The sequence below is a fragment of the Nerophis ophidion genome, linkage group LG07, assembly GCF_033978795.1.
Source record: "Nerophis ophidion isolate RoL-2023_Sa linkage group LG07, RoL_Noph_v1.0, whole genome shotgun sequence".
NCBI classification, from domain to species: domain Eukaryota; kingdom Metazoa; phylum Chordata; class Actinopteri; order Syngnathiformes; family Syngnathidae; genus Nerophis; species Nerophis ophidion.
The window spans coordinates 48,991,888-49,010,846 of record NC_084617.1 but is presented as its reverse complement, the minus strand read 5'-3'; the positions used below and the strand labels follow the sequence as shown (position 1 = coordinate 49,010,846).

At 39.4% G+C, this 18,959-nt stretch overlaps 1 protein-coding gene and 1 long non-coding RNA gene across 4 annotated transcripts in view; one reads left to right on the top strand and one right to left on the bottom strand.

Annotated features, from left to right (window-relative positions):
- The window catches only part of edil3a (EGF-like repeats and discoidin I-like domains 3a), a 365,883-nt gene that overhangs the window by 197,452 nt on the left and 149,472 nt on the right, over positions 1-18,959 (bottom strand). The window lies entirely within an intron of this gene.
- On the top strand, positions 9,863-11,745 carry LOC133556403 (uncharacterized). The gene is made up of 4 exons (XR_009807513.1): positions 9,863-9,958; positions 11,003-11,077; positions 11,419-11,514; positions 11,610-11,745. It is a non-coding gene; the product is annotated as an uncharacterized LOC133556403 (long non-coding RNA).

The following is an 18,959-nucleotide window of genomic DNA, read 5'->3' as shown; positions in this document are numbered from 1 at the left end:
ATAATTTATTATATATTGTAAATATATACAGTGGGGCAAAAAAGTATTTAGTCAGCCACCGCTTGTGCAAGTTATCCCACTTAAAATGATGACAGAGGTCTGTAATTTTCCACTTAGGTACAATTCAACTGTGAGAGACAGAATGTGAAAAAAAAATCCAGGAATTCACATTATAGGCATTTTTAAGAATTACCTGTAGATTATGGTGGAAAATAAGTTTTTTGTCAACCATTCAAAGCTATCACTGATGGAAGGAGGTTTTGGCTCAAAATCTCTCGATACATGGCCCCATTCATTCTTTCCTTAACACGGATCAGTCGTTCTGTCCCTTTAGCAGAAAAACAGCCCCAAAGCATGATGTTTCCACCCCCATGCTTCACAGTAGGTATGGTGTTCTTGGGATGCAATTCAGTATTCCTCTTCCTCCAAACACGACGTGTTGAGTTTATACCAAAATGGATACATGGATGATACAGCAGAGGATTGGGAGAATGTGATGTGGTCAGATGAAAAATAGAACTTTTTGGTATAAACTCAACTCGCCGTGTAAGGAGGAAGAAGGATACTGAGTTGCATCCCAAGAACACCATACCTACTATGAAGCATGGGGGTGGAAACATCATCCTTTGGGGCTGTTTTTCTGCTAAGGGGACAGGACGACTGATCCATGTTAAGGAAAGAATGGATGGGGCCATGTATCGTGAGATTTTGAGCCAAAACCTCCTTCCATCAGTGAGAGCTTTGAATGGTTGACAAAAAACTTATTTTCCACCCTAATCTACAGGTAATTCTTAAAAATTCCTATAATGTAAATTCCTGGATTTTTTTTTCACATTCTGTCTCTCACAGTTGAAGTGTACCTAGGATGAAAATTACAGACCTCTGTCATCATTTTAAGTGGGAGAACTTGCACAATCGGTGGCTGACTAAATACTTTTTTGCCCCACTGTATATAATATTATAAACAATTATAACGAATAAACCAAGGAAATGAAGTCTGACAAAAACTCAAGAGTGTATGGTGCAAGATTATGTGTAGAATTTAACTGAAGTGTGTGTTAGCAAGACGAGAGCGAAAGAACGAGGAAGTCCATGGGGCAGGCAGGATCAGGGGCAAGAGAAAGGCGTCAGAGTCCAGGGGCGAGTGAGGAGTCGAGGAACGAGGGAGGCAGTCCATATTTAGGGCAATGGAACGGAAACAGATATCCGAATTGACAACTAAGTTCCCGTGAAGATCCCTGGGTCCACTGGTCTTTTAAGCAGCTCCCTCTCATCAATTCCAGGTGTGTAAGGCAATCGTCTGCAGGCTTGTAGCTGCGTGGGCGTGCTGCTCTCATCGCGAGCAGGGTCGTTTCCGAGCGCGCTGTCAGCTGAGAGAGTGCATGTGGGCGTGGCCGCGGTGCGCTCGTCATGAAGCACAGATGAGGATGCATTGGAATGCGCCCTGGCCGTGACAGAATTTGAAAAAAAATATATATATATTTTTCACTAAAGAAAGGTTCGGTGAATGCTCATATGAAACTGGTGGGCTTCGGTACCTCCAACAAGGTTAAGAACCACTGCTCTAAGTTGAGTCTCGCGGGACTTTGGACTGACTGCCGGCTGCAAGAACACTAAGGCCGTGGTACAGAAACACGCTGCACGCTTACACACTCATGCATCCACAAAAAATATACGCCACACTCACATACCCTAATCCCCATCCAACACCCTGGATGGCTTGAATCCCTTAGGGTGATGGACGTCCGGGCAGCATTTGAACAGCTGCAGCCTGCCACCGTAGCCCCCACTCCATCCACTCTGTTGCAAGTCTCCAGTTGTATGTTGTCATATGTATATGTGCTACACTATGAAGTTTTTTTTCCCACTCCAGACTGGGCCCCCTTAGGAGCCCAGTAAAGTTTGATTTTTTTTACTAATTCTCCTCCACCGTTTACCTTTTTCCCATCTTTTACGGGGCGCCTTGAGGCGACCCATCAGCGTTCCTGTTCTGTAACCCTGTACACTGTTTGTTTGTCTAATCTTAAACGGGTTTGTGCTGAAAAAAAAGTTCCTTTGCACTTGTGCAATGACAATAAAGACCATACCATACCATACAGACTTGGTTTTACGAGAATTACGGTTCATGCAACAAAACACCTACAAATCACAAATGTAATTTGTCAACATTTTAGAAATATTGCTTTTATTTTGCAAAAAACTGCAATGAAAACATAGTTCATCCAAATATCACAAGCATGCAGCTGTGTAACTTGTATAAAGTGCTGATGCTTCGTGTGTTATTGCCACAAGGTGCTGTATTGATTTCCCTCCACCCTCAGTCCTCCGCAGAATCGCACACCCCCAAACAACTGCATAATTTTACAATGGCAATAACACCCCTCAAAAATGCTGGCGTTATTTCTTTGAGTTCATATCATGCTTATTTGCCATCAATAGGTTCAAAAACATAGGTGATGGCCAAGTCACCGAAATAGCTTGAAGCCCGACACTCAAAAGAGTGAAGCAGAGGCACCCCATTGTACCGTTTACGTCCGTTTTATGAGCAGTCAAAAGCATCCCTTAGAGATCAAGACCAGGACTTTACTACCGGTAAATCAGAGGAGGGTGAAATAAATTGCCAGGAGGAATGTTGTAAAAACAGTAAATGAAAAAGAAGAGACGGTGAAAGATTGACAGAATGACAGAGATAGAATCTACACAGATTAGAGGCAAGGCAAAGCGTTCAGTCAGTGATCAGGTAAATAAACCCGCTTGGGAAACTGCTTGCATACCAATATGTCCTCAGACGGAAAGAGTGCTACAGTGAATTCAAATACAAAGATACAAAAGGCACATTTTGGTTGTAAAAAATTAAAAAGCTGTAAGATTTCAACAATAAACTTAATAAGAAAATATACAATGCTGTAATTCACTTTCTTAAAGGCCTACTGAAACCCACTACTACCCACTACGCAGTCTGATAGTTTATATATCAGTGATGAAATATTAACATTGCAACACATGCCAATACGGCCTTTTTAGTTTACTAAATTGCAATTTTAAATTTCCCGGGAGTTTCATCCTGAAAACGTTGTGCAATGATGACGTGTACGCAAGACGGCACAGGTTTTTAGGAAATATGAACGCTGCACACACACACAGCTAAAAGTCGTCTGCTTTAATGGCACACTTACACAGTATTTTGGACATCTGTGTTGCTGAATCTTTTGCAATTTGTTCAATTGATATTGGAGAAGTCAAAGTATAAAGATGGACTTGGGAAGCTTAAGCCTTTAGCCACACAAACACACAGTGATTCCTTGTTTAAAATTCCTGGAGGTGAAACTTTACTATGGATCAGAGCGCGGTCAAGCGAACATTAATCACAATGGAATGTCAACCAGCAGGTTTCGGTGAGAAAATTGTGGTTAAAAAGTCGCTTCTTACCGTCGAAAAGCTGAGCTTGTGCCGTCCATAGCTGCCGTCGACTCCCCTGAGACACTACGCGTCAACACACCCGTGGATACACCCCTCCGACTATCAGGTAGTATTATACTCACTAAAACACTAGCAACACAATATAAAGATAAGGGATTTCCCAGAATAATCCTACTAAATGTGTCTAAAAACATCGGAATATGTCCCAATGCAATCACGTTTTGTTTTTTTAACTTGTTTTTTTTTTTTCGAGTCCGTCGCTATCAATATCCCCAAACACAAATCTTTCATCCTCGCTCAAATTAATGGTGAAATTGTCGTTTTCTCGGTCCGCATAGCACTTTTTGTTGGAGGCTCCCATTAAAATCAATGTGAATATGTGAGGAGCCATCAAACATGTGATGTCATCGTCTGCGACTTCCGGTAGAGGCAGGAATTTTCTCTTAGCACCGAAAGTTGCGAACTTTATCGTGGATGTTCGCTACTAAATCCTTTCAGCAAAAATATGGCAATATCGCGAAATGATCAAGTATGACACAGAATGGACCTGCCATCCCCGTTTAAATAAGAAAATCTCATTTCAGTAGGTCTTTAATTAATCATAATCTTTCCTAATCTTTATTACTGCACAATTGACTCAAAGTATTTTGCCTCACACTGTATGCATTGCCTCTCTGCAAACAAGCTTGTACATAACCCAGGGGTCTTCAAGGTTTTCTCAGGCCAATGTCCCCCAAACTGATGGAGAAGAGAACACCTACTTACAGTCACGATCAAAAGTTTACATGCACTTGTAAAGAACATAATCTCATGGCTGTCTTGAGTTTCCAATACTTTCTACAACTCTTATTTTTTTGTGATAGTGATTGGAGCGCATATTGGTTGGTCACAAAAAAAAAAAATAATGAAGTTTGGTTATTTTATGAATGTAGTATCGGTCTACTGAAAATGTGACCAAATCTGCTGGGTCAAAAGTATACATACAGGGGCGGCATGGTGTAGTGGGTAGAGCGGCCGGCTAAGAAACCTGAGGGTTGCAGGTTCGCTTCCGACCTATTGACATCAAAAAAATTGCTGCCGTTGTGTCCTTGGGCAGGACACTTCACCCTTTGCCCCCGGTGCAACAAAATGGATACATGGATGATAAGCAGAGGATTGGCAGAATGTCATGTGGTCAGATGAAACCAAAATAGAACTTTTTGGTATAAACTCAACTCGTCGTGTTTGGAGGAAGAAGAATACTGAGTTGCATCCCAAGAACACCACACCTACTGTGAAGCATGGGGTTGGAAACATCATGCTTTGGGGCTGTTTTTCTGCTAAGGGGACAGGACGATTGATCCGTGTTAAGGAAAGAATGAATGGGGCCATGTATCGTGAGATTTTAAGCCAAAACCTACTTCCATCAGTGAGAGCTTTGAATGGTTGACCAAATACTTATTTTCCACCAAAATTTACAAATAAATTCTTTAAAATCCTTACAATGTGAATTCCTGGATTTTTTTTCACATTCTGTCTCTCACAGTTGAAGTGTACCTACGATGACAATTACAGACCTCTGTCATCATTTTAAGTAGGAGAACTTGCACAATCGGTGGCTGACTAAATACTTTTTTGCCCCACTGTATATATATATATATATATATATATATATATATATATATATATATATATATATATATATATATATATATATATATAGCGCGGCTATACACTTTGTACCGCTTGTCCCTTTTGGCGTCGCTGGAACCTATCTCAGCTGCAGTCGAGCGGAAGGCGGCGTACACCCCGGACAAGTCGCAACCTCATATATATATATATATATATATATATATATATATATATATATATATATATATATATATATATATATATATATATATATATATATATATATATATATACATATATATATATATATATATATATATATATATATATATATATATACATACATATATGTGTATGTATATGTGTGTATGTGTGTGTATATATATTTATATATATATATATATTAGGGGTGGGCAAATTAGTGCGTTAATTATGAGTTAACTCATCAATCTATTAACGCCGACAATTATTTTATCGCAAATTTGCGTATGTTGTTTACATGCTTTTATTTTGTTAACGCCTTTTCTTAAGAAGATGGCATCGCCCGGCGTCGAGGGGCTCTTGGTAAAGATGGAACATTTGGAAAAAATAAAAATTTTTCATGGCTGGCTTACAGCGTGGTCACTCCGGGATCACTTACGACCGCCAGACAATTCTGGATGTGGATAGATCGGGCCGTTTTGGACTGAATGACGCGTGCTTGCTAGACCGGCTAGATAGCATGGGAATACCGGCTACATCCAGCGCCCTGTGAGGCAGCGGAGTATGTTTGTTGTCTGTCTATTTATGAATAATGCAGACGAGGCGTATTGGCTGAGTTCTTAACGTTTGCTTTCAGAGCGTGCATATCACAACATACAAGATGCCGTCATGGCGACACAACCTATACCGGGCTACCGCGCATGCTCGTCACTCCTGTTGCATGCTGGGTAGGGTAGTTCTTTTTTTTTCCTGGCTCATAATATCACAATATAGTACCATGTATATGATGCGTTCAATTTATTAAAGCACCAAGCAAACAATCGGAAAATTCCCATCATATCAATTCCTAGATATGGTCATAATTATTTTAAGTGCACTACGCAAAATAAACACAACATTATTAATATTGCTACTACGGATAATTTGATAAAAAATTCCCTAAAACAGCCCACTACCTATAATATAGGTTTTTTAAACATAAGATCCCTGATAAAAAAAAATGTTTCTGCTGTTACCTCAGAAATTGCCTGTTCAGATGTTATGATTGTGGCTCAGAGATTTGTATGTAGATTATATTTATTTTCCATAACAAACAGGATAACTTAAATACCCTGGCAGTGGAAATAAGCTTAAATGTTTGTATTTACATTTTTTGAGTTGATTTTCATAAAATATGCTATTTAACTGCTACTGTTTAACAAGGACTGTTTTAAATTGTGTTTGCACAACAAATGTTTTGGCGCTTTTGTTCATGTGGGGGAATATTCCAATAAAGGTGCACTACACACTACTTTTGAATTCATTATTGGGCTTTGCGTATACAATGCAGTTAATCGCGATTAATCAGAGAAATAGTGCGATTAACTTTGATTAAAATGTTTAATCGTTGCCCAGCCCTAATATATATATATATATATATATATATATATATATATATATATGTATATATATATATATATATATATATATATATATATGTATATGTGTATGTATATACACGTGTATGTATATATGTGTGTGTATATGTATATATATATATGATTACCAGGCGCAGCCACTGCTGCTGCTCACTGCTCCCCTCACCTCCCAGGGGGTGATCAAGTTTGATGGGTTAAATGCAGAGAATAATTTCGCCAAACCTAGTGTGTGTGTGACAATCATGGGTACTTTGCCTTAACCTACCTTAATAAATATGTGTGTGTGTGTGCGTGTGTGTGTTTGTGTGTGTGTGCGTGCGTGCGTGCGTGTGTGTGTGTGTAGGCCAGTCAGGAAAGATAACCTTTTCTTCCCCTGCCAGAACTGGTAGCAACACAGAATCAATGACCACTGCTTCTTTCATGAACAATAACAATCTTTATCTTGATAACGGTCACAATCTTAATAGTCAAAAAAAAATGCACGCCTAAATGCGCAATGGCCGTTAATCCGCCTCTAAGCTTTTTATGATGCTCATTTTACATGGCACTCTGCTTCATGGGAGACATAACAAAATAAAGTGAACTAAAAAGTTCCATTACTATCATCTTCTTTGGTGTTGCTGACCTGTAGAGAAGAACTCCTGTGAGAACTCTCTGACTTTGCTGCCTTATTCACACACACACACACACACACACACACACACACACACACACACACACACACACACGGCGACTGTTCTCTTTTTTGTAAGTCCCCGATTCATATGTTCACTACATTGTCAGTGTGTTCGATCAATCTAATGTGTAAAACTGTATTTTAAATTTGTGAGACAAAAAATAAGTCTACTAAAATTGCATTACCCGTATTGAAGACCTCCGTTAAAGCCAGAGAGGGGCAAATGGACCAGTTGTATGGAAATAGAAATGCACTGCTTTCTGAGTCTCAGGTCTGACTCTAAAAAAGCTCTCATCAGTTCACTGGAATGTCTCTTTCTTTGCCTCAGCTCCTATTATTCTCTGAGAAGTGTCTCCGTTGGACAATAATGAGAGCAATGAATAGTGCTGTGTGTCAGAAACTAACGCTGCCCCTGAGCGCTAAATTGGCTGTGGTGTGTCCAGGGAGAGCCTGAATGCATCTCTAGGTCTGCATTGATACAGGTCAGGTGTGACCTTTCCACTGGGCTGCTATGACCTCTACGATGCCTGCACCTGCTGTGGGCGCTTTGCCAGAGAAAATCAACCTTCTGGTTCATCCAGGCAGTTGTTGAAAAGTGGCAATTTAAGATTACAGATTAGCATATAGATAGCATTGTGGGAACAGCAAAAGCAAGACAATGTATGGATTTTATTGTCAGAGAACAAGTTAAAACTTTGTTTTTCCAAGGGTGTTTGGTAAATCCGATGTCATTTGCCGATACAGGCATGAATGTGTATGTGGAACACAGGTAACAGTGAATTTAAAGGGGACTTGAAAATTATAATCTACATTTAAAGGGGAACATTATCACCAGACCTATGTAAGCGTCAATATATAGCTTGATGTTGTAGAAAAAAGACCATATTTTAACCGATTTCCGAACTCTAAAGGGTGCATTTGGCGATTTAAAGGCCTTTCAATTGTTTGCCTATCGAAGCAATGACCTTTCACCCGTGACGTCACAACGTGAAGCGACCCGCCATTTTCTCAAACACATTACACACGCCAAGTCAAATCAGCTCTGTTATTTTCCGTTTTTTCGACTGTTTATTGGTACCTTGGAGACATCATGCCTCGTCGGTGTGTTGTCGGAGGGTGTAACAACACGAACAGAGACGGATTCAAGTTGCAACAGTGGTCAAAAGATGCAAAAGGCCCTCGTTTGTTCTGCACACTTTACCGACGATAGCTATGCTACGACAGAGATGGCAAGAATGTGTGGATATCCTGCGACACTCAAAGCAGATGCATTCCCAATGATAAAAACAACGAAATCACAAAGGTGAGTTTTGTTGATGTTATTGACTTATGTGGAGTGTGCTAATCAGACATATTTGCTCACGGCATGACTGCAAGCTAATCGATGCTAACAGGCTATTTAGGCTAGATGTATGTACATATTGCAACATTATGCCTCATTTGTAGCTATATCTGCATCCAGCCTTTCCCTCCACCCACATTTAATGCAAAACAAACACATACCAATCGTAGGTTAGAAGGCGATCGCAGAATTCGTCCGCGCTTCCTCCCGTGCCGCTGTCTGTCATGATATGGCTCAAAAGCTTCTGTTTCCTCTTTAATTGTGTTTTCGGTACCTGCCTCCACACTCCAACCATCCGTTTCAACACATGTGTAATCTGTAGAATCGCTTACGGCGCTGAAATCCGAGTCTGAATCCGAGCTAATATCGCTATACCTTTCTGTGCTATCCGTCATGTTTGTTTCTGTGTGGTCACGCTGTGACGTCACGGGATAATGGAAGGGTGGATATAACAACGGTTAAATCAGGCACTTTGAAGCCGTTTTTCGGGATATTACGTGATGGGTAAAATTTTGAGATACACTTCGAAAAATAAAATAAGCCACTGGGAACTGATTTTTATTAGTTTTAACCCTTCAGAAATTGTGATAATGTTCCCCCTTTAAAACACTTAATTGGGGCCTACCTACATAATATATATGGGGTATACTTTGGTGTAAAATTTGCATACATTTTGCTAAATGCAAAATGTTTGGTTCTGGATGCGTCCCCAAAATGCAAATGAAACCATGCCCTGCTCCCTTCAAAAGTATCGTAACTTATCTGTTGAAAATGTAGACTGTTTAAATATATACAGTACGTTAAAGTGGTGGCCACTATTTTTTTTCCCCAGACACAGTCGAAAATACATTTCATAATCAATACGATACGTAGATTCATTGGAGAGAAACTAACCCAGTGGGCACCCGTCCTTAGTTCAACGTCGAGGTGAGGTTGAAATTACGTTGCGATGTCACTCAACCATATCCCGACCAAATCACAACCAACTGACCCCACCACACCATATGTTGCAAATCTGGTTTGTTTTTATCATTGAGGGACATCGTCTTTTCAACGTCGTTTCAACGTGTACAATTCAACTTGCCAAACATTCTGCGCGCATCGGCCATTTGCGACAGTTTTCAACGAAACCACTGCTTGATGGCAGCATGAACTAAAAGCCAAGCCTGTGCGCATGCGTGCTGAAGTACTTCCTTTCCAGTCCAGCAAGCAAGACTAAGAGCGAAGATTTGAATTGGAAATTGAACTATTTCACTGCAAAGAAAACCATCGACGTCCATAAAGATTCAGGTTTGTACCTTGAGATAATACTGGTTATTTATATCGATATAATTTTGGCCCTTACACAAGAGGGTTGCAGGAAAACGTTTATTTTGACTGTATAAACTGGACCTGAGCAAACTTTTTTTTTCTCCCCAAGCAGACAACAATTTTTTTCCCCACCTGCCCAAAAGCAAACAATTGTTTTTTCCAGGCTAACACAAAACAAACAATTTTTTTTTGGTTCCGTACCCATTGTCTTTTACAGCCGCGCCAGTCACTGTATTAATTTACTTCCTCTTGATTTTGATCTTCAAAACACCCGTCTGGATGGCAGTTAGGTTTTTCTGGCTCATTTTAATGTTTATTTAAAATGTTGCCAGTTTATTTTAAGTACAGGTACTTTTTAATTAGTTTGACTTGTTAGCAAGGCTTTGTCTCAAAAGGCAAGTCCACGGGTCGCCCATAAAAGGATCCATGTAATATTAAATGCTATGATCTTTACTTATTTTTTTATTTTACTGATAAGGCCAGTACTGCTATTACAAGAGCTTTTGTCAAGTATTGAAACTTCCCAATGGTTTCACTGTTGACCTGTTGGCCAACAAGTATACTAAAATATATGACAATAAAATATCCAGACAGATTTTGTTGAAAGATGTTTTATGATTGACAATAAAAGACTGCACGGAGCGCAGAAATTTTTGGGGGGTACAAAGTTTTTTCTCTTGGCACAAGAAGGCAACCAACTTTTTTTTTTTGCAGAGCTTACAGGAGCAAACTTTTTTTATATATATATATACACGTCAAGAGAACAAACTATTTATTTTTCAGTTTTTGCTAAACAATCTCTTTTTTTCCCCAAAAAAACCATACCCTCCCCCACGTTTCATCTGGTCCGCCCCTAAGTCTATGTACATGTACCACTACCGGTAATTGAAAAGCAGAACGTTAATGCAAGGCAATGTACCAATGATTTCAGTTTATGCATATGGAACGACACAGTACACTTGCTATGATATATATGATACCAAAAAGGATAATTTTTTGATAAAACTGTCCTTCCATGTGCAGAAATTGGAAACAGTGGAGGAACTACTCGACCTTGACGAGATGATAAAAACTCAACCAAGCAAGAAAGATTTGCTGGTAAGTAATTATAACATTATAATTGTGTAGCTGTTTTTACACCGGAAATATTATTGTATTTAGATAGAAATTTCAGGTTATGAAATCATGTAGATAAAACACGTGTAAATAAAACAGGCCCTATACTTGAATGTATGTATGTGTTTGCCAGCCTCTTCCCCCAGTGGATGCTAAACACATTCTCTTGTATATTTGTATATTTTCCTCTTTCTCTTTCTATATATTAAAAATAGGCGATGTAAGACCCAAATTCTAATCTACGAGTGCTAGATCGGTAATTATAATGATGCAAAATTACGTACTTTTTGGCCTGCATGTATGACTTGCGTGTTCAATTTCAGGCTCATGACAAATGAATTAATGTCCAATCTGAACATGAAGGGGAGAGGGGGAAAAAAATAGCTTTGCCGAGACGAAGCTGCTTGATTTAGTCACAGGTGAGTTTGTGTGTGTGTTTAATAATTACATTAACTTGATTGGGGTAAATCACATGCACCCTTAATTAATTTGTATTCTTTTTGCCTGTTTACAGCTAGTGTCTTGGATACCCAGAAGGGGACCGAAACGATGGTCCATGATGCCATAAAAAATAAACTGAAATATGCCCCTGGACGGAAGGGAGGAATAGGATGGGCATCACAGGCTAAATAAATAATTATATCGATTGACATTCTCCATTTTCTTTGTACTTAATTTTAATTTTGCATTAACAGGATTCAGCCTGGATCTATATATGCACTATGTTTTGTTGTCTTTAATTATATTTATATATTGATTGATATTACGTTGATAATTGGTTGGTTGATATTAGGTTGAAACTGAAAGTTGAATCAACGTTGAAACATTGACGTAGATTCTACATCGGTATTTAAACGTTGATCCAACTTTCATTTTCAACCCAAATCCAACGTTATTTCAACACGGGAAAGTAACATTGTTTCAACGTTGATTAAACGTCTCTGTTAGGTAGAAACTGAAAGTTGAATCAACGTTGAAACATTGACGTTGATTCAACGTCGGTATTTAAACGTTGATCCAACTTTCATTTTCAACCCAAATCCAACGTTATTTCAACACGGGAGAGTAATGTTGTTTCAACGTTGATTAAACGTCTCTGTTAGGTAGAAACTGAAAGTTTAATCAACGTTGAAACATTGACGTTGATTCAACGTCGGTATTTAAACATTGATCCAACTTTCATTGTCAACCCAAATCCAACGTTATTTCAACACGGGAAAGTAACGTTGTTTCAACGTTGATTAAACGTCTCTGTTAGGTAGAAACTGAAAGTTGAATCAACGTTGAAACATTGACGTTGATTCAACGTCTGTATTTACACGTTGATCCAACTTTCATTTTCAACCCAAATCGAACGTTGTTTCAACACGGGAAAGTAACGTTGTTTCAACGTTAATTAAACGTCTCTGTGCCCACTGGGTAAATGAAGTAAACCTGTGCACTGTTATTGTTTCAGACCCTGCATAAAAAAAGCTATACTATTAGCATCATTTATGTCACTGCATGTTGCACATTATTGTTATTATTATTCACATGCCATGAAAATAAAAACAATACTATATCTTACATTTACATTTTACTCATGGCCCAAAGCAGACGGGGAGGAGCCCTTCCCTCTGTCTGAAGGCTTGACTTAAAGGGGACCTCTAATGTAAAATCAAATGTTATTACTTACAGTATTGCTACTTGTTTTTGTGTATTTGGGATATGCATAATTCCTGAAAATGTGAAATCAAACCACGGAGGCATGGTGGAAATATTTATAGAAAAGTATTGCCTTCCTATGTACTTCAGGAAAAAAAAAACTGTTTGGAATTATCATTATCTGGTAGAAATTTACACAAAGTGCTAGTCCAAAGCTGGAGTCAAAATACTTGTTTTTTTCTTTATCCTCTTGTTGTGGGGCAGGCTGGCCCGTACATGGACATGCATCCTTCGCTTTTGCAAGTTTTTTTTTTTTTTTTTTTTAAGTAGCAAATATTTTGTACTTGTATCTGCTAGTAAACTCGCAATGGAAGCTCTAAAACTACAACATGAATGGCAGGGAGAATAAGTATCCAACAGTGTAACATTTCTAAGTCAGAAAAGACACAATTCATCATAGGTCCCCTTTAAATCTCGTACCGTTGACACAAAATTCCAAAAAAAGTAGTGCACATTTGTTCAGTGTTGTGCAAAAGTGGCTGACCACCAGGTTTGCATTTTAAAAGAAGCTACAGTATTATAACGATTGATGTTCTTGACTTAGTATCTCAGGTCTTTTATTGTTTATAAGGCAAAATATGCTCAACACATAATACAAACCCTGTTTCCATATGAGTTGGGGAATTGTGCTAGGTGTAAATATAAACGGAATAGAATGATTTTCAAATCATTTTCCACCCATATTCAGTTGAATATGCTACAAATACTACATATTAGATGTTCAAATTGATAAACATTTTTTTTTTTGCAATTAATCATTAACTTTAGAATTTGATGCTAGCAACACGTAACAAAGAAGTTGGGGAAGGTGGCAATAAATACTGATAACGTTGAGGAATGCTCATCAAACACTTATATGGAACATCCCACAGGTGTGCAGGCTAATCGGATACAGTTGGGTGCCATGATTGGGTATAAAAACAGCGTCCATGCTAAGTAATTCACAAACAAGGATGGGGGGAGGGTCACCACTTTGTAAGCAAATTGTTGAACAGTTTTAGAACAACATTTCTCAAAGAACTATTGCAAGGAATTTAGCAATTTTACCATCTACGGTCCGTAAAATCATCAAAAAGTTCAGAGAATCTGGAGAAATCACGGCACGTAAGCGATAATATTACGGACTTTTGATCCCTCAGGCAGTACTGCATCAAAAACCGACATCAGTGTGTAAACGATATCACCACATGGGCTCAGGAACACTTCATAAAACCACTGTCAGTAACTACAGTTGGTCGCTACATCTGTAAGTGCAAGTTAAAACTCTACTATGCAAAGCCAAACCCATTTATCAACAATATCCTGAAATGTCTGCGGCTTGGCTGGGCCCGAGCTCACCTAAGATGGACTGATGCAAAGTGGAAAGGTGTTTTGTGTTCTGACGAGTCCACATTTCAAATTATATTTGGAAACAAAGGACGTGGTGTCCTCCAGGACAGAGAGGAAAATAACCATTTGGATTGTTTTGGGCGCAAAGTTCAAAAGCCAGCTTGTGTGATGGTATGGGGGTGTATTAGTGGCCAAGGCACGGGTAACTTACGGTACACATCTGTGAAGGCACCCTTAATGCTGAAAGGTCCATACAGGTTTTGGAGCAACATATGTTGTCATCCAAGCAACGTTATCATGGACGACCCTGCTTATTTCAGTAAGACAAGTGTTACAACAGCGTGGCTTCGTAGTAAAAGAGTGCGGGTACTTTCCTGGCCCGCCTGCAGTCCAGACCTGTCTCCCATCGAAAATGTGTGACACATTATGAAGTGTAAAATACGACAGCAGAGACCCCGGACTGTTGAACGACTGAAGCTCTACATAAAACAATAATGGGAAATAATTCCACTTTCAAAGCTTCAACAATTAGTTTCCTCAGTTCCCAAACGTTTATTGAGTGTTATTAAAAGAAAATGTGATGTAACACAGTGGTAAACATGCCCTTGCCCAATTACTTTAGCATGTGTTGCAGCCATGAAATTCAAAGTTAACTGTTATTTGCAAAAAAAATGAAGTTTGAGTTTGAACATCAAATATCTTGTCTTTGTAGTGCATTCAACTGAATATGGGTTGAAAAGGATTTTCAAATCATTGTATTCCGTTTATATTTACATCTAACACAATTTTCCAACTCATATGGAAACGGGGCTTGTACAATAATGGTAAACATGTGTGAATGACCAACTTATATTACATAAATACGTTAGCTAAGTTGGGGCCAACTTCTAGGTTCCAACTCTGTGTTGCTAAGAAGAAAGGGGTCCTTTTGACCTCAAGGCGAGAAGCTGTAGATTGACCTCTTTGCTCAGTGATCGACATGAATGAAGCAGACAACGTAATTAACCTCCGACCTTGAATGCTCAAACATTGTTTGAAGTAATCATCCCGTTTTCTTTTGTGGCGAGAGTTTAGCCTCGGTAAGCCTCCCTGCTGATGTGATTCATGGCGGTCCTCCAGTCAGACATCGGATTGGAAAGAGAACAGCTTGCGATTCTTCAGATAAAAGAATGAATTAATTATTTTGAAATATGAAAAACAGACACCCTGCGATTTACTTAGTTGGAATGGTAGGCAGAGTGGAAGGAACGTATTGTATCATGGTTTGTACGCACAATGGCAGATCACTTTATTCAATTAGCTATGAGAGCATGATTTACAAGTGTAGGTCTGAGGGATGAAGGTTATTTAATATTTTTTTTATAGAGTCCACAAAAAAGGAATAATATACATTTTACATTGGCATAGGTTCTTGACTCTGCAAAAATAAACACTCATTCAGGAACATGCCTGTGAATATTCTCCTTCATCCAAGTCATTGTGTTGTCAGGGCTTTGAATACCCAATCCATGAACTCCTTCAATAACTATATTTAAGAAAGATTCCAGAATTACCAGATAGAAGTCACAGGGGTTTCTTAGAATAGTGGAGTATTCAACGATTTATTCGGTAGGGTCTGATTCAACTATCAACCTCATGGTCCAATCGTCAGATGTTGAAGGAATGCTTACTGCCTCCGTGGGAGAAAGTTGAGTACACCTGGCCGTCTGTGCACAGGTGTGTTGGGACGATGTTACCAGGGATACAGGGCTTAATGGGACACGGAGTCTGTTGCGGAATTGTAGCTTCGACCAGTTTGCTTAGGCAGGAGGCCTCCCTTACTGTTCCCTTATGTCAACCTGCATAGGTTCACCTATGAAAACTTTGTTATGACTTATACTTCCTTGAGGTTATTTCATTCTTCTTTTGCGGTTGCAGCTGCTTTGTAGTTCTGCGTACCAGGTTCAGACACTGCCGCATGCCTTACAAACATTTGTTCTGGGGACGGCGTGGCGAAGTTGGGAGAGTGGCCGTGCCAGTAACCTGAAGGTTCCTGGTTCAATCCCCACTTTCTACCATCGTAGTCACTTCCGTTGTGTCCTTGAGCAAGACACTTCACCCTTGCTCCTGATGGGTCTTGGTTAACGCCTTACATGGCAGCTCCCGCCATCAGTGTGTGAATGTGTCTGTGAATGGGGGAATGTGGAAACACTGTCAAAGCGCTTTGGGTTCCTTTAAAAAGGGGTAGAAAAGCGCTATACAAGCATTTTCCATTTTACCATTTTACAAGTTAAGCGCATCCCATTCAATCATCCATGGAGGCGTTAGGTGCAGTGTTTTACGGTACGTCAACGAGGTGAGAAACCAGGATTTGCCAGGATTTAGCTTGTTTGCTTCCTTTGTTGCTAATCTAATGAACAATGGTAAGGCAGATGGAAAATGTTATTGGGGGTAAAGCTCTGGATGTCCCGATCATGTTTTTGCCTCTGATCCTGATCTAATTTTCTGGCCCCAGATACGATACGATTTTGACTCTTGATCCGACACTTTATCATTTATGGCAAGCAAATAAAGTAATTACATTTCTATAAAACATATTTTATTATATTTAGAATTTGCCAGTATTATTGTCAATCAGATTTGTGGTGAGGATTGCTACAATATTTTTAACACAATAAAGTGTCCAATGCAAAATAACTAGCAAAACGTCCTATTGGCTCTCATTTAAATAATTTGGATTTTGACCTTAAAGCCTTCCTGTATCCAGACACGTACTCATTGAATGTGTAAACAATAACAAAAGTACCCCCCAGAAAAATCTGTATTAACAAGAAAAATACATATACCAATCCCAACACTTTGGTATTATGTATACACTGATATGACAACAGGTGTGATAGTCCCGACATCTGGATCGATCACCCCTGTTTTATACTGAAGCTTGAACGGTTAGCTTCTTGTGTTGTCCTGCTCAGTGTAGTTTTGTGTGTGTGTGTGTGTGTGTGTGTGGGTGTGTGGCATGCTTAACCAGTGCTATTCCTTTAGTCATCCAGGGATAATAATACTATCCATCCATTTTCTACCGCATATTCCCTCCGGGGTTGCAGAGGGGCGCTGGAGCCTATCTCAACTCCAATCGGACGGAAGGTGGGGTACACCCTGGACAAGTCGCCACCTCATCGCAGGGGACAATAATACTAGAAATAAATTATGTTTTTTTTCCTGCCATGTTGGTAAGGATTAGTATGTAAGAAGCAGCTTCGTAGTAGCTTGCTCTCAAATGGTGTACTGGCAAGACACGCACCCTGCTGAAAGGCATGCAACTCCAGCATGTGTGGAATAGGGACATGGAATTGTTTGAGCGTGCATCTCTTTTGACATAATATTTCATATGAGTACAATCGTTAGTCATGTAAATACTGGGACACAGCTGAGGTATTGATCGCCTAGGCTCTGCAACTCATCAGCCGATCGCTGATCAGGTAAAGGAGAATACCGCCCCCCGATCCGATCCCTTTATCGATATCAGGACATCTCTAGTTACAACACTTTAATTGCAATTGCTTATCCGAAACTTGTGTGTGGAATTTGGGCTGTATGCACTCTGAACAAATCGTAGTGTACTCAAAGCCAACTAATTACAAAACCCAAAACCAGTGAAGTTGGCACATTGTGCAAACTGTAAATAAAAACAGAATACAATGATTTGCAAATCCTTTTCAACTTATATTCAATTGAATAGAATGCTAAGACAAGATATTTTCCTCCTCTCCAAGGTTCTCATAGTCTTCATTGTCACCGACGTCCCACTGGGTGTGAGTTTTCCTTGCCCTTATGTGGGCCTACCGAGGATGTCGTAGTGGTTTGTGCAGCCCTTTGAGACACTAGTGATTTAGGGCTATATAAGTAAACATTGATTGATTGATATTTAACACTCAAATTGGTAAACGTTTTTTGTTTTTTTTGCAAATGATCATTAACTTAAAATTTAATGGCAGCAACACATTGCAAAAAAACACAGTGTTACATGGCCTTTCCTTTTAAGAACACTCAGTAAACGTTTGGGAACTGAGGAGAACGATTTTTGAAGCTTTTCAGGTGGAATTATTTCCCATTCTTGCTTGATGTACTGTTCAACAGTCTGGGGCAGGGATGTCAAACTCAAATACAGAGTGGGCCAAAATTTAAAACTTAACAAAGCCGTGGGCCAAGGTTGAACAAATTAACCTTTTAATAGGGACCCAAACAAGTTTTGCATTGAATATTAAACAAGCAAGGCTTATATAACTTTATAGTCACATGCAAAATCGAGTTTCAAGTTATAATAATAATGATTAAAAAATATCAATGGCATATCAAATAAAATTTAAATAAAAATTGGGGGGAGCGGGGTTTGGTGGTAGCAAGGGTGTATATTGTAGCGTCCCGGAAGAGTTAGTGCTGCAAGGGGTTCTGGGTATTTCTTCGGTTGAGTTTATGTTGTGCTACGGTGCGGATGTTCTCCCGAAATGTGTTTGTCATTCTTGTTTGGTGTGGCTTCAAAGTGTGGCGCATATTTTTAAAAGTGTTAAAGTTGTTTATACAACCACCCTCAGTGTGACCCTTATGGCTGTTGATCAAGTATGCCTTGCATTCACTTGAGTAAGTAAAAGCCGCATATATTATGTGACTGGGCCGGCACGTTGTTTGTATGGCGGAAAAGTGGACGTGACGACAGGCTGTAGAGGACTCTAAAGGCAGTGCTTTCAAGGCACGCCCCCAATATTGTTGTCCGGGTGGAAATCGGGAGAAATTCGGAAGAATGGTTGCCCCGGGAGATTTTCGGGAGGGGCACTGAACTTTGGGAGTCGCC